This window comes from Anticarsia gemmatalis, chromosome 12 (assembly GCF_050436995.1).
Source record: "Anticarsia gemmatalis isolate Benzon Research Colony breed Stoneville strain chromosome 12, ilAntGemm2 primary, whole genome shotgun sequence".
Lineage (NCBI taxonomy): Eukaryota > Metazoa > Arthropoda > Insecta > Lepidoptera > Erebidae > Anticarsia > Anticarsia gemmatalis.
This window is the reverse complement of record NC_134756.1, coordinates 11,829,057-11,841,108: the sequence shown is the minus strand read 5'-3', so window position 1 is coordinate 11,841,108 and position 12,052 is coordinate 11,829,057. Positions and strand designations below refer to the sequence as shown.

Here is a 12,052-nt window from a genome sequence, read left to right as displayed (position 1 = left end):
AGGTTTGACCTAAAAACTGGTAAAATGATGCTAGGAAGAATTGCACACTATGTGTAACAAAGCGTATAAGAAATAACGATAATATTGTTTTGAGCTCCAAATAATACAGGTGTACGCATTGTTCCAATCAACTTAAAATATTGTAATTTGTCTTGCTTCTCTAGGTTTGCAGAAAAGAACAACCTGCCAAAATTAGAATACGTATCGCTACCTCGAGCTGGTGCTATGAAGGTGATCATGGAGGAGACGGGACCGCACAGGGACCATGGCAACGCTAGTACTTCGAAAGACGAAACTGTGAGAAAAGGTAATATCACAATTACTATATTAAATACTAGCTCTTACCCGCGACTTCGTCCGCCATTTGAATTTTCCAATGGGAATGCGTCATTTTCCCGGGTTATGAAGTAGCCTATGTCCTTTCTCGGGTATCAAAATATCTCCATACCAAATTTCTTGCAAATTGTTTCAGTAGTATAGGCGTGATTGAGTAACAGACAGAGAGATAGAGTTACTTTCGCATTTATAATATTAGTATGGATACTGTCGTAGTGAAGGGATCTACACACCAATATTCGGATCCGGTACAAGATCCGGCGGCTCATGTCAAAGAATTGGTGGGAGGTATTTAAATTGAAACTTTTTAACCTAAATAGAGAAATGATTATTTTTTATCACAATGTATATTTTATTAGCGCGAGACATATCAGAATAATAAAATAATTTTAAGCAAAGCAAAATGATTTTTTAAAGAAAATAATGTCAGAATTGTTTTAAAATCGTGTAAAAGCTTAACTCTAACTACCACTCTCAATAAAATCAGGTAGAAACCTTTAGTTTTAAGTGGCAGGCACTCAGCATTAAAATCCACTATTCGAGCGATCACTTAACTGTACTTAAGGGTAGCGTACTTACGGTACTGCTTATTCGCCAATCAGTAATTTGAACCAGAGCCCTTTAAAAAGATTTCTCCTTTCTAGCACTAATTCCGATATTCTTTGGTTGGTACATACAAGTACTTACCTACTACTTGGGCCCCTAAATCATTTGAAGACAAAATTCTAGCAGATTTCTAGCAATAAATAATATTTTTAGTACTATACAACATTAGTATGTCTGGATCAACTTCATTTACGATGCCTAGATTTTTTTATCGCCTTAAATGATTGATCACCTTGAAATTGGGACATGATTTTAAGCTTTTTTCTCTACAAAGCATGCTATCCAAAATAAATTTAACTCCTGCACTGTGCCGCTGCTGGGCACAGTTCCTCTCCCATAATGAGGTGGGCCTTGAATCCACAGCACTAGACAAGTACTAATTGACTTCAGAATACCTAATAATGCAAACCTAAATATTGTGACGTGTATTTACCCTTGGTATCCAACATTTCACAGACGACAACTTCAACCAAAGCAACTCGAAGACTCCACTAGTCCACGCGAAGGTCAGCGACAGCATCGAATGGATCCTGGACGTCACCATCGCCTACCCGGACCGGATCCCGCTGCATCTTCAAGACGTCGTGTGCGGCATCCGACCTCCTTGCACCACGCATCTGCATTATAGACTTTATCCTAGTAATGAGGTATGTTATATGGTAGAAATACTTTATATTGATATTATTATAGTTTAGCGAAAGTCTAGATAATTTATCAATATCTTTATTTTATCCCCAAGCCTGTTACATCCCAAGATAGATTGTTAGGTTAGGTTAGGTTACTTCTGATAGAAATTAAAGAAAACGTATTTTTTTATATCCAAATTTGATACCGAAGATGTCAAAGCAATGTGGTTGTATAGTCCCCGCTGTACAGCGGCTATCTTAAAATCAAGTTATCAGACACTATGTCTAAGTTCTTCAATAATGACGTTATCTTTACTTCACCAGGTACCGTCCGACACCGAAGGCATGACCCAATGGCTTTACGACAGATTCGTGGAAAAGGACTCGATGCTAGAAGAATTCTATCGCACAGGGAAGTTCCCGACCAAAAGCAATGAACCGCAAGTCGCGAGACAAGTCAGGCAGGACAATCTTAGATACGTTATACTTCATTTATTCTTTATGGCGTCTACTTACTTACAATATCTGGTAATAAGGTCTGTTCTTAGTTTCGTTTGGTAACGAGTAGTGTTGACCAGGATTGATTTTGAATGAATGGATGCTTGCTTTTTAGAGGTAGTCTATCTAGAGCACCCATTCGATTAGCACCTAGCCTAGTCCACGAAGAGAACCTGTCAAATATAGGTGAGTAAGACTAGGTGCTATTCGAACAGGTACTCTAGATAGACTACCTCGCTTTTTGATACTGCTTAGTTTTGTGTTGTAGTAAAAGGCTTTGTACTGAAGATGTGGGGTAAGTGGGTTGCATTTGGAGATAAATACCAAGATGATTTACGATGTGTACTACTAAACAATAGTTCTGCTTAGTGATGATACCTGGGTATAAATGTGATTATTGAACATGGTTCAATTACTAACTTTACTATTGTCATTTAAATAACTTTCAATACAGCAGAGTAATTTACTTCTATTGTATCAAAATAATAGAGAAAATCTAATTGCAATTCATTTGCCTCAATCTTATTTCTTAACTTCAGTGAAACTTCAAATAAACAAACAACATACAAATATAATAAGACGGTCCATTCAAATTTAAGACCGTACTATGACATATCAAAACGATCAAAGCTCTATCGAGAAAAAGAGACGGAGCTATGCAGCCTGTATAGCGCTATCCTTTTCTGGCGTAGAACTTGGGTTGCATGAGTATTTCATAGTAAGGTCTTTTAAATAACTTAATCAAGCATCTGGTCATCACGAATACGATTGTATGAAAGGAGTATTTGGATATTGACTGCTCGATAACTTAGATAGGCACTTAAACAATTACAAAGAGATATTAAGTCGGTGATACACTTTCGCAAACAAAGATCACGAACACGAATCGACATAGACAACTACAAAATTCGCAAAACAAATAGAACTTTTAAGTACCTTATATTCTGAAACATGCTTAATTCACGTTTAAAAAACAATTATGATTGCTTTGAATTGTTTATTGCTAACAATTTTAGCTTCATTTGTTCAAATACATATTAAAACCATAAAAGGTATTGAAAATATTTGAGTTTTTCACCGATTTCTGTAGTTGACTGTATGTCATTTTTTATTTTGCGTTATGTTGTGTGTATTTTCGACATTAAATATAGGTGCTTATTCTTCATACATACTCGTTAAGAAAGAGTTAAATATAAATCTTTTTAACATATAAATGCATGCAACTTGATACGCCTCGTAAATGCATACAGATTTTTAAATGTAATTTTATTTTAAGGCCTCGCTGGAAAATTGCTTATCGCGCAATAAATAGTTTCCAGAATTTATTTTTAAAGGAGCCATAATAACTCTTTCTGTTATGAGTGTCTCAAAGTACATGTTTGTATCACGATTATTAAGTGATACGTTTTGCGATTGTGCTTCTTTATAATGTATTTTAATTTTAAGTAGCACCTGAAATGATTTAAGCCACTCTCTGATATGAAAATATAATACTTTGAAGTGTGGACTGTGTCCGATGACTAGTTTGTACTTCGGAAGTATAAGTCAACATGTCAGGGACCGGCTGAAGAATTTACGATGAACCCATTTTTAAAGCAGTCAATATTCAGAATAAGAATTTGCCCTCATTCTAAGAAGGTGCATGGCGAAAGTACATTTTTTTAATTTTAATTACTTACTTTAGAATTAACTTTATTAAGTTTTTTTTTGTTAGTTTTTAACATATTGTGCGTTTGAGGTTACCTCGAGTTTTGACATATCGAGTATTCGCTCGGTTGTTTCGTGCCCTGGGCACACTTAATTAAGACCAATAAGCACTTTCTTATAGTGAGAGATTTGACATACGCTCAAAACTCTAAGTTCATTGGAAGATTCTAGAAAATTTCCAATAAATTTAGAGCCAGGACAGATCGTATGCGGACACTAAATAGTGTAATCAAAGCGTGCTGTGACATACAAGTCAATATATAAGTAAAAATCTTAGCATAGTACTTGTGCTTCGCAATGAACCAAATTTCAATCCCTTGTGACAATAAAAAAAGAAAAATAGACGAATTTTTATCCTCCACTTTTATCACGTTTCACGTTCTTCTTAATCAGATCCTTTCGCTTCAAACTTTGAATTCAAAAAATCTAATTTTATACGAAGAATTCTCGAGTCAATTCGTGTTGAGAATTCTAAATAATTTCAAATAGCGCTGTTCGCTCGACGTTTAAAAAAAACAACCTAGAAAATTTCCGATTGAAAAATCTTAAAATTTTTCTCGAAATTCTTGCATTGGAAATTATGACGGCTATGGAAATCAGAGCGGTTTTTCTATCTGGAAATTGATGGTAATATTTGAATTTGGGAAAATATTTATTTTTTTCAAACGTCGAATCTGGAACAGCGTTCATGGAACCTTTGTCAATGTCTAAATTAGTAATAAGTCGATGTAGTATGAATAACAATAGCATAAGTATCACGTTTTTGTTCTTACTAAAATGTGGCATCGTTCCTTTTAGTTAATAGCTATTGTACAGGTTTATTCAAATTGTAACTATCTCTAAGTGAAAGTATGTGTTTTGTGGTAAAAATTTAAAATGAATATGCCAAAACATATTTGCCGTAAGTGCCTAGGCTTATATTGGTGTAGTTAACATTGTAAAAATTAATAAAAAAATGTACATACTTTCTTATATGTCACCCAAAATGTAATTGATAGATATCTTGATAATGAATTCTAAAGTTAATTCCTTTATAGCCAAACGAGAGATACTGGAAGATTCTAAATGTGTAATTATAGAAAATTTTCACAGTAATTTTTATAGCACATTACATTTAAAATACAAAATTATTTTCGAGGATAGAAATACATAATAGATAGACACGAATCGATCATATCTAACCAAGTTCCTTTTATCATGTCCAAATGTGTGCCTTTCATAGCCAATTTTCATTTCAACAAACATTGAATTTATGAAATGGTTTAATTATAATTATTCATAATTACTATAAAGTATATCGTAAAATTTGTTCGGTTTGTGATAAATGGTTAATTTTACATTGATCAATTATGTGGCATGTTTACCATATCAATTAAAAATTATTTCATAGAGTTAATTGAAATTTTGTGATTTCAACAAGTCCCCAATTAAACGTTTTGTGAAATTGCTTAGAATATGATAATGCATAATAATGAATATTTTTTAAGTAAATAAGACACAATGCACACTTCGATCTATTTTGAATTTTAAACTTTTATGAAATAATAATATTTTTACGGAGTTCAAACTATATTTTGTTAAGTGGGCCTGTGTAACAAACAAAACATTTTTTTGGAAAATAAAATCTTAGTATCTGAATCTTAATAGTCTAAATTTCAAAAATAGTTAGACTAATACGTGATACAAAATAAATACCTATTGCACCCCTATTTCGAAATCGAGTCACGTCCCAACCCAACAGGCACTATTAACTAAAACTACCACTATTACGAACAATGCAGTAGCAGGTTCGACCCCTGAACGTGTAATAATCCGTAAAATTAGTTTTATTTCAATACGCACTTCAGTTTTTAATATACTCTCACGCGTCAAATGTAGCGTTTAAATAGCATTTTTCTCAAGTATTATTCAAGGTTTTAATATACTTACTCAATATTTTACTTTACTGTCAAAATAATATCAATTAGTTGAAAACTTACGATAAAGAAATTTCAAGAAAATTTATGTTGTCCCAGATGGGCCGAATTTTCTTGCAGGGTATTTGGGGCGCAATGTATTTTTTCCCAGTACCTCGCGAGGACATACAAGATTCGCCCCTTTCTTGACAAGACTTTTTATCAAGTTTTTTTTACAGTAATTGAGTAGGTATCTTAAAAACATTCTTTATATATATTTTAAAGTATTTATTGCATTTATAAACCAAAAAAACTTCGATGTCAGCACAGTTGATCTACAGAAGAGAGTTCTTTTAACAACGAATGGTCCCGTGGGGAGCAATTTTATTTTAATTTTAAGTTTTTTTTTCAACCCTGAAATGCAAAAGGGATTTTTTTCTTTTTATTTTAACGACGTGATGATTTAAGACTAGTCGGTTGTCGATGATTTAGTTCTTTCTTTTACTTTTTTATTCGCTTCATTCTAATGACAGTTGTACAAACACAAATCAATAGTTTCAAAAGTACATACAAAGTCAATTTTTACATGAAATTATATGTTAAATTCATATCCAGATATGTAGTTTGTAAAGAAATATCATCCCAATTAACATTTTTATAATTAAATACTAAATTAGGTAGTGGTCTCTGTATATTTTTCTACGCTTCGGCTTATACTAAAATGTTTAAGAAGCCATATTATTGAGAATTGAACTAGCTTATCATTCAAATATTAGTTTTTAGTAATTAACATCACTGCACTAACATTGTTTTAAATATTATCATTAAGTATCTCCATTCTGGATTACTTGGAATCAGCTATGGTTTGTACGAAATATATAATGCAATTAAAAGTTAAGCTAGGGTTAAAGTTAAAGCTACCAAAATACCTTTGACTAGACTAAATACGTCGTCATTAAAGCACAGGGACGCTTTACTTTAGCACCTATAAACGAACTCGTGCCCTAAATGTACTAATGTAAGATTACCAAAAGTTATTATACCCGAAGATTGCCGATCGTATCCGAATTTTCACGATTGCTTTTTCGATAGTGAGATTACAGAGTTAGTCCATTGAAATGTTACAATTTGAGGGCCGAATATTGCATTTGTTAGAGGACGCAATTTTATTTTTGGAACATGTAGGGGGGGTCAATAGAAGCTTAACTCGAAGTTTGTGGGGTTGCCACTCTTGTCCCCCGGCCGCCATCTTGGAAAACGGGGTAGAAACACTTTTTTCGCTATATCTCGGAAACTATGCATCTTACAATAAAATTGTGAAAGCATAATTTGTAGCAAATTATTTTGCCTACAAATATGTCTAATAACTTTTTGTCCTAAATTAACAATTAAAGAAGTTATAAGCAAAATAGTGAATTTTTTTTTACAAAAAATTTCTTTCCAAATCCGGTCTATTTCGGAGCGCTGTTACTGAGTTTCTCATTAATGAAATAAAAAAATATATATAAGGCAAAATTTTCCTCGAAAAATACTCTACAAGATTGGTCTGAGTTATTATTTTTAAATTTATTCATATCAGCTTAGCCTTTTTTCCAAACTATGTTGGAGTCGGCTTCCAGTCTCACCAGATGCAGCTGAATACCAGTGTTTTACATGGAGCGACTGCCTATCTGACCTCCACAACCCATTTACCTGGGATATAAAACGATACCCCTGGTTAAGACTGGTTGTCAGACTTTCAAGCTTCTGAGAACTGTTAACGACTGTCAAATATCTTCGAAAATGACAGCCGGGACCCACAATTTAACGTGCCTTCCGAAACAGGGAGGAACTCGATATGTGTAAGATGGTCACCCATCCACAAAACAACCTCGGCAAGCGTGGCTTAACCTCAGAGATCCATCCTCGCGGCTGTCGCTAAAAAAAGTTATAGAGCAATAAAGAAAATAATTATAAAAAAAATTGCACTTTTTTGCTTATAACTTCTTTAGTTGTTAATTTAGGGCAAAAAGTTATTAAACATATGTGTAGACAAAATAATTTGCTACAAATTATGCTTTTACAATTTTATTGTAAGACGCATAGTTTCCGAGATATAGCGAAAAAAGTGTTTCCACCCCCTTTTCCAAGATGGCGGCCGGGGGACAAGGGTGACGACCCCACAAACTTCAAGTTAAGCTTCTATTGACCTCCCCTACATGTTCCAAAAATAAAATTGCATCCTCTAATAAATGTAAATCTCATGTAACATTTCAATGGACTAAGTTCTTTGTTCCATTGCTTGTGAGTACCCAATCAACGCGTTGCAAATCCGTTCAAATTCTAGCGTTTCTCGTCAGGCCTAAGCTGATTCCATGTCGACTAGTTCGGGGATTCCCTTGATTGGAATATTAACAGGGATGTGTAATTGAAGTTCCCAAAGCGAAATTTAAGTGATGTAAACGTAAGAATTAAAAAATTTAGAATTTTTAACTTAAGTATTTTGCGTTTGCCAATTATTATTCTTAATTTTTTCTCTTTATTTCGGTTTTTAGTTAGAAATTTTTAAATTTAGAAAACGGAAATTTCATGTTGAGAAATTTTTGTATTTAGAAATTGGTTTTTGTTTTGATTTATTTGGGATACTTGGGTCAATGTGATTAATAATAAGATACATGTTGTTGTTTCTTTTTTTAACGAGTTAAGTTTTTTTTTTTTTTGATAGGATATGAAATAGGCAAGTAATTAAATTTGTGATGCTTTTTGTGTTAATACTTAGTTTCTTTGCTTTAAATTCTGCGAACCAATTCTTTTCATTTATACTTAAAGTATTTTTATTCATTAAAATAGAGACGGTAAGAGTGGCAGCAGTCCTTAACATGAGTGAGATAGGATAAGCTGTAAAGCAAGTCTTTTGAAAGTATAAACTAGGATTGAGATTTTATTTTTGAGGTATACGAAAATTGATATCAGCGTATTGTAAAACAATTTATTCAAGTCGTAATTATTTTGGAAAGCTAAATTGTACACTTTTGTAAGCATATACATGTGGGAAAAATTATTTGTGTGTTAAAATTTCTGGTTGGAAAATTAAGTTCTGATTTCCATAGTCGATGTAATTTCCACAAACATTTTTGCAACCGGAAATTTTTGTGAGTGTTTTACTTTAAAATTCTTTTCGATGTATAAATGTCGAAGATGAGATCAGTTTAATGAATTCTAATTGTACCGAATTATATATCTATTGGTCTTAACTATGTGATTTGTATAAATGTCATTAAACTAACTGTCCGTGGTTTGTCGTTGAAATGTATTGAGATTGAAGTCTTTATAATAATTTTACAGATATGAAAGATTTGGGAAATAATTTTCAATAGAAATGACCAGTATTTTGTTTCCAGTCCCAAGTGAGACTCAATTTTATTTTATTTTGTTTTATAAACCATAGCTTTGTTCATCAAATCTGGATTCTTAGTATATTACTTGGCTTATATGGTGCAATAAACAGCATCACATGATCGTAAATTGATATTCCACACACCATTAAACTACCGAATTCAAAACACCCCTAAAATATATCTTGTAATCTAAATATAGGGGTCAAATATAAGTGTTTACATAAGTAACAAGCCAAGATTATATACATAGGTCAAGCAGAAACCTTGCTGACATCTTACCAGTCTCAATAAAACCTTCTGATAGAAATGTCTAGATAGAAATAAATTTAACCCATTAATGTCCCACTGCTGGGCAAGGGTCTCCTCTCGTAATGAAGGAGGGGTTAGGCCTAGATAGAAATAGACCTCTTTTTCAACCTTTTGTATGAAAGTAATGAACTTATCGAGTATAAAGACTATTATCTCAATACAATTGAACAATGAATTACTAATGGAGCCGACGCTTCGCTCGCTGTACATATACTTACGGAACATATTCCACGGTTTGTCAGTAAAACACGTTTGTGGCACTCCATACTGTGTTTCATTTATATACTACCTATAACCTAAATTATTCCTTATCTCGTGTATATCCTAAACAGTTTGTTGAAACAACTAGGTACTTTTGTGTTTATAATGGTACCTACTTGAATTCGAAGAAGAAACAATCGATAATGGATTAATAACTGAAAATAACTGGCGAATTTTCTAAATGTTTCTAAAGATTACAATTTTCTAATATTTCGCTGAAAAATCTATTAACAGATTAACTTAGCTTTCTATAACGTTTAGCCAAAGTTATAGTTAATTATTTTTTGCCAAAAGGAAATATACAGCCAAGATGAGGTAACGAAACTTTACCATCATAATCAGTAATTACCGTCAACCACATGTCGATATATTCCGTCATTACCCCAAACACATTTACCCGAAAACCCCAAAATCGTCTCAAATACCCGTAAATACACAAGCAACAAAGACACTTACATAACTCGTAGAAACAATACTGCTTAGGTGTGAAACATAACAGCAAAAGACCATTATGATTCATACATCTTTACATTATCTCTGTCCAAATTAACAAGAACTCCACAAAGCGAAACATTAGCTCAAAACTAAGCTACATTTTGAAGGTACAAAGGTCTTTCTACACTGGTTATTCAACACCCTTGTCAGAATAACACTGGATTAAGTTGAGTTTCGCTGTAATGAAAGCATTATACGAAATCTTTGGAATTCATCAAGGTTTTTTGCAAGATAAAATGGTTTAATGTAAGTGAATTTGTGTTAATTACATTTGGTTTTGAATGTCTTAAAAGGTTTTTAGTGAGTAGCAAAGTAATTTATTTTTATGGGTATTGTAATATAGGTGGTGTGGGAGTGCTGAATTTTTAACCTTACCCCTCCCTCGGGAGGAAAATCTTGCCCAGCAGTGGGACAGTCATGAGTTAATAAAATTATAATATTACTTTGTTATAGGATGGTAAATAGATCTGTTTAAAAAAAACAATATCTGGGAACCACGTGTGTTAAAACGTATCAAAGGATATATTATGAGAAGTTTCAGTTCATTATATTATTATGTACATCCAATTTAGTAGATAAAATTTTTTGATTACCTTATTAAGCCATTGAGCAATTTTGAATTCATATAATCTTAATTTTTATTGCTGTAGTAAGCTTAGTTTATACAAGCTATTTACTTCACTACTAGATTTAAGTTAGGTTTAGGTGTGGACAGAATTAAATGCAACTTAAAAATTGCACATAACCACAAAACGAATTCAACACTTAAAATAACATAACATAAGCCTTATAGAGAATTTGAACGACGAAAATGTATATTCGAACCTTTATTTCCATACTACAAACAAAATTTTATCTTTTCCCAAATAAATACACAGTCAATTCCCACCCCGTAATTCTGATCACCACATCGCCGCTTCCTTTAATAAAAGGTAAAAGGTAAAGTAAGAAAAATAAACATCTTAATAACGCGTTCAATATAATCGAATAGAAGTACTTTCTGAGGGGAAGCGAGGAATCGTTCCTTCCTCAGTAAATAACGTTTTAGGGTTACGCCGTAAAATATATAGACGTTTCACAGAACACGTGTCGTTGTATGGGTTCTGTAGCATTGATGTATCTTACTGGATATGGCTTGATATTTAAGTTGATGGTATTTCGAATGGATTTTAAGAACATTATCAATCTTATTAATTGTGTAGAGATGTGTGTGAGACAGAGACATTGGTTTTGCCGACATTCTACGAGAAACGGAGTATGACAAAATATTTTTATCTTAATCCGAAAATATTGCTTCTAATTTTGTTTGAAAAGAATACTCAAGAGGCTGTTCTTACTGTATAACAAAAAACTTACCCTTACAATAAACAATAATACTAGTAAATGATCAAGTTTCATTAAGCCATACGAGATCTACTCGATTTTTCTAAAATGTTTTTGCACAAGTATAAAATTTACCTTAGTATACATTTTCTTCACTACCAATACCAGGCTTTTCACCTCTACTAATACCAGTATTTACAAACAGATACAGCAAGGATTACCATTAGCGTAACAGATTTCATCCCAGAGCAAAATAGTCATCAGCATGTGGAATAGAAGATTAAAGCTCGCCCATTTTCATTTGCTAGAACAAAAGAACGCACAAACTCACTCGGACAGATGAAAATTGAACCGGATTTAAAATCCCATTCAGGATTCACATACTATTGTTCAAGATATAGGCTTTGGTTTGACGTCGCTTTTTTACGGAAGCGTGTATAATCTCGTAGGCTTATTTCGTGTTTCTTTTTACAGTTTTTCGAAATAAAATTGGGTTTTTGTAACTGTGTTATGGTACTTTTGTGTTACGGCAAATACATCATTTTCCCCGTATTTGTAACATTTTTCACTGGTACTCTGCTCCTATTGGTCGTAGCGTGATGATATATAGCCTATAAGC

General features: G+C 32.8%; 1 long non-coding RNA gene across 1 annotated transcript; it reads right to left on the bottom strand.

Moving 5' to 3' along the window:
• Positions 1-211: 211 nt before the first annotated feature.
• LOC142977413 (uncharacterized) lies at positions 212-11,822 on the bottom strand. The gene is made up of 3 exons (XR_012959698.1): positions 11,655-11,822; positions 1,376-1,559; positions 212-295 (listed from the first exon to the last, which is right to left on the bottom strand). It is a non-coding gene; the product is annotated as an uncharacterized LOC142977413 (long non-coding RNA).
• Positions 11,823-12,052: the final 230 nt, after the last annotated feature.